We start from the raw sequence: 4,666 nt of genomic DNA on the forward strand, positions 1-4,666 counted from the left end.
TTTTCTTGCCACATAAATTGGTCAACCCTGACACATAATTTGGTCCTCTCTGCCACATAATTCCAGTAGCCCTGCCAATAACTAAAGCACCTCAATTTACCTTATTTCTCTATCTGCAGCAACAACAAAAAAATATTGACATTATTTATTATATTGTTATTTTGGGGTCCCTCCAACCTTGTTTGGGGACCCAAAGATGACCTAGATAGAAAGAGCAAGTTGTGGTGTGAGCTATAGACAAAATAATTTGTAAAAGGAATGCCCCACAAAGCATTATGGGGCGAGTTTCTGAGTACAGAAAATATTGTAGTATCTTCACTTTAATGCTCAGAACAGCCCCTAGAGGACACCATCACAAAAATAGCAATTGTAAGAAACATGGTCATGTACCCATATAGTCAGCTACAAGAGGAAATAATGACATGAAAACAGAATGGCAGAAAGTAATGCAGTGTATCCATTTATATAACCCCTAGAGAGCATAGTGCCTTGCACATTTTCAGGCCTAGCAGGCCTATTACAGTACTATTAAAAAACAGCCCTTAAAACAAAAACTACTCTGAGCTGTAAAACAAAACTTCCAGCCATGAGAGAATTACAAAGACATTGAATGGTGGAAAGGTTATTATTTTGCCCTCCCCCCCCCCGCCAACCTAGTGTGGGGAACCAGAGATGACTTAGACAGAAAGAGTGTGTTGTGCTGAACATTTTGATGGTGGTCCTATTGCCTTCGGACCACCATATGATGAGTTATAGGCAAAAATGTTTTGTAAAAGGATGGCCCAACAAAGCATTATAGGGCAAGTTTTAGAGTCCAGCAAATATTGTAGTATCCTGATTGTAATGCTCAGATCAGCCCTTAGAGAACACCATGATAAAAAAAATAGCATTTGTAAGAAGCATGGTCATGTAACCACATATATATAGAACCTAGGAAGCACTGTGCCTTACACATTTTCAGACCTAGCAGGATTACTACAATACTATTACAAAGAAGGCCCTTTAAACACAAATTAATCCCAGCTATAAAACAAGATTTCCAGTTATAAGATAACTTTTTTTTTTAAAGCATTGAATGGTGGAATGGTTGGAGAGTTTACTGTTTTGGGATCCCCCCCAAACCTAGTATGGGGACCCAGAGATGACCTAGACAGAAAGAATGTGTCATGCTGAATGGTTTAGTGGTGGTCCCATTGTCGTAGGACCTTCATAGGCTGAGTTATGGGCAAAAAATGTTTTGAAAAACAAATGCCCCACAAAGCATTAAGGGGCGAGTTTCCAGAGTGCAGTGAATATTGTATTACTGGCTCTCCTGCTGTACTGGGAGAGTTGCTTCGAGGATTTCAGTGTTTTTTTCTGTTTTAAATGCTCCAGTTTGTAGTATCTTGACTGTAATGCTCTGAACAGCCCATAGAGGACACCATAATAAAAACTGAATTTGTAAGAAAAATGGTCATGTAACGATATAGTCAGCCTCTAAAGAGCCTAAAAACATGAAAACAGAATTACGGAAAGTAATGCGGTGTAACCATATATGTAGCCCCAAGAGAGTGCAGTGTCTTACATATTATCAGGCCTAGCAGGCTTACTGCAATACTATTACAAACAAGGCTCTTAAAACACAAAATACTCCAAACAATAAACCTAAAGCTGCAATCATGATAGAGCTTTGAAAGACATTGAATGGTGGGAGAGGTTACTATTTTGGGGTCCCCCAAAACCTAGTGTGGGGACCCAGAGATGACCTAGACAGAAAGAATGCATTGTGCTGAACATTTTGATGGTGGTCCTATTGTCCTAAGACCACCACATGGTGAGTTATGGCCAAAATTGTTTTGCAAAAGGAATGCCCTGCAAAGCAATATGAGACAAGTTTTCGAGTGCAGTGAATATCACAATATCTTGACTGTAACGTTCAGGACAGTCCCTAAAAAACACCATAGTAAAAATAGCATTTGTAAGAAACATGGCCATGTAACCATATATCCTAGAGAGCCTAATGACATGAAAAAAATGGCAGAAAGTAATGCAATTTAACCATATATGTAGGCTCTAGAGAGAGCAGTGCCTTATACATTTTCAGGCTTAGCATGCCTACTACAATACTATGACAAACAAGACCTTTAAAACACAAACCATTCCTAGCTTTTAAACAAAAGTTCCAGCCATAAGAGAACTTTAAAAGACATTAAATGGTGGGAGAGGTTACCGTTTTGGGATCCCCCAAACCTAGTGTGTGGACACAGATGTGACCTAGAAAGAAAGACTGTGTCGTACTGAATGGTTTGGTGGTGGTCTCATTGTCACAGTACCATCACAGGCTGAGTTATGGGCAAAAATGTTTTGAAAAAGAAATCCCTGCAAAGCATTATGGACAAGTTTCCTGAGTGTAATGAATATTTAATTTTTGGTTCTCCTGCTGTGCTTGGAGAGCTGCATTGAGAATGTATGTGTTTTTTTCTGTTCTAAATACTCCGGTTTGTAGTATTTTTACTGTAATGCTCTGAACATCCCCTAGAGAACACCATAATAAAAATAAAATTTGTGAGAAAAATGGTCATGGAACCATATAATCAGCCTCTAAAGGGCCTAACAACATGAAAACAATGTAGCACCTAGAGAGCGCAGTGACTTACACATTTGTAGGCCTAGCAGACCTACTGCAATACTATGACAAACAAGGCCTTTAAAACACAAACTACTTACAGCTGTACAATAAACGTTCCGCCATAAGAGAGGTTTTTAAAAAAACAATAAATAAAGCATTGAATAGTGGGTTACTATCTTGGGGTACCCCCAAACCTAGTGTGGGGACCCAGAAATGACCTACACAGAAAGAGCATTTTGTGCTGAACGGTTTCGTGATGGTCCTATTGTCGAAGACCCACCACAGGCTGAGTTACGGACAAAAATGTTTTGAAAAAGAAATGCCCCGCAAAGCATTATGAGCACATTTTCCAAGTGTAGTAAATAATGTATTTTCCGTTCTCCTGCTGTACCGGGAGAGCCGCTTTGGAGATTTCTGTGGTTTTTCTGTTTTAAATGCTCCAATTTGTATATTTTCAGCTGCTAAACTTGTAAGGAAGTGGTAGTCATGTAAAGCGCTGCTCAGATCGAATTTGCTCTATGTGAAACGTCACATACTCATGTAAAGTGCTCCTCCATTCGCGTTCGCGCTATACGACCCTTTTAAAAAATATAAATTACAAAAATAAAAATGTACCCCCTCCAGCTTGCAGCCTTTGTGCGCAGACACCACAAAGAAACAGCAGCATGCCCAAAACAAGGAAGAGGAAGAAACAACATATGGCCGTGCAGCGGCGAGGCAAAAGAAAAAAGTAGTGCACCACACTAAGCTATATTGCCAATTGCGCACCAATCCATGTAACATTGTCAGTTTCCAAGGTGATAACAAAGCAGCCTAAAGGTGGAACAAATGTAAAGCATTTACCTATGAAATCAAGGGAATTTGGAAAGGCAGGCCAAGGAACAAATAAAAGTGATGGGCGTGGTGCAAGCCCACAGATGTAGATTACAACATGTTTGGAGACAGCGCATGCGTGCTGCCTAGGCCTGACTTAAAAATGACTTCAAGCTCCTCTTATTTGATAGAAGTCTTGGTTAATTCACCCTTGACGGGACTTATTTACTTTCTCCAATGCATTGTGATCTGCTTTGTTTAAATGTTCATGTCCCCCACCCTCTTGTTGTAACTGTATCCAGTGGTAATTCCTGTATACTAACATTGATGTAAAAGTCCCAGTTCAATTACTATTAATGTAACACGATATAACTCAGTATTATGTGTGCTGTAAAGAGCTCTGATGCTTTCAGGCCATGTCTGCACTATACAAAATTCCAAATAAATAAATAAAGATGTAAATCAATGTAATTTTGTACCCAGTGGTTTACAGAAATGTGTAATAAATTTGCTTTCTAGGTCGCATTACCAAATGAACATTAGAATACATAGTAACACCGGCATGGCATCGCAATGCATCGATAGTTTAGGCTTCAAGAAACTGGAAGCTTTTAAAGTTTTCCTTTGCATGATCTGGTGGGCCGCAGAGAGAACACAGTTCTAATATGGCCACGTCCTTTTTGTTATATTTAGTGAAGTTATTCATTGAATGCAACCAGTCGAGCAGACTCAGGTAAACTAAGCGGCCATCTTTGAAAATAATATTTTCTTACTATGATTACAATAGCATGGCATATTTATCTCTTAACTTTATAGTGTATCATGAGCAAGTTTTTCAAAATGAAAAAGTACATAGAAAGCAGTAGGTGAAATGCATTGAACGCCGGTAAAATACCTCTAACAGACCAGAAAGAGCGTTTTAGCACTAATAGTCGTAACATTCAGTCATAAAAATGCTATCATTTGAATAAAATATTCTCTTATTTCTGAGGTATTGTGACTTTTATTTTCACCTTCTCGCAAAATAAATTGCGATATTGTAAGATGACGTTGCAAGGAACAAATGTGTCTAAATAAAATAAAAAGCCCTTTTAATGTTTAGGAAAGTTACCCAATGAGCGCCGGACTTAGGTGGCGGGACTGTAAAAATGAACCAATCGCAGGTATATTTTTTTTACCTGGGGTGAATTGGAAGCCGAAAGCCTAGCCTCAGTTTCTCCGTTCAGCCAACCAGAACCTGGCGCT

The sequence above is a fragment of the Pleurodeles waltl genome, chromosome 4_2 (genome assembly GCF_031143425.1).
Source record: "Pleurodeles waltl isolate 20211129_DDA chromosome 4_2, aPleWal1.hap1.20221129, whole genome shotgun sequence".
NCBI classification, from domain to species: domain Eukaryota; kingdom Metazoa; phylum Chordata; class Amphibia; order Caudata; family Salamandridae; genus Pleurodeles; species Pleurodeles waltl.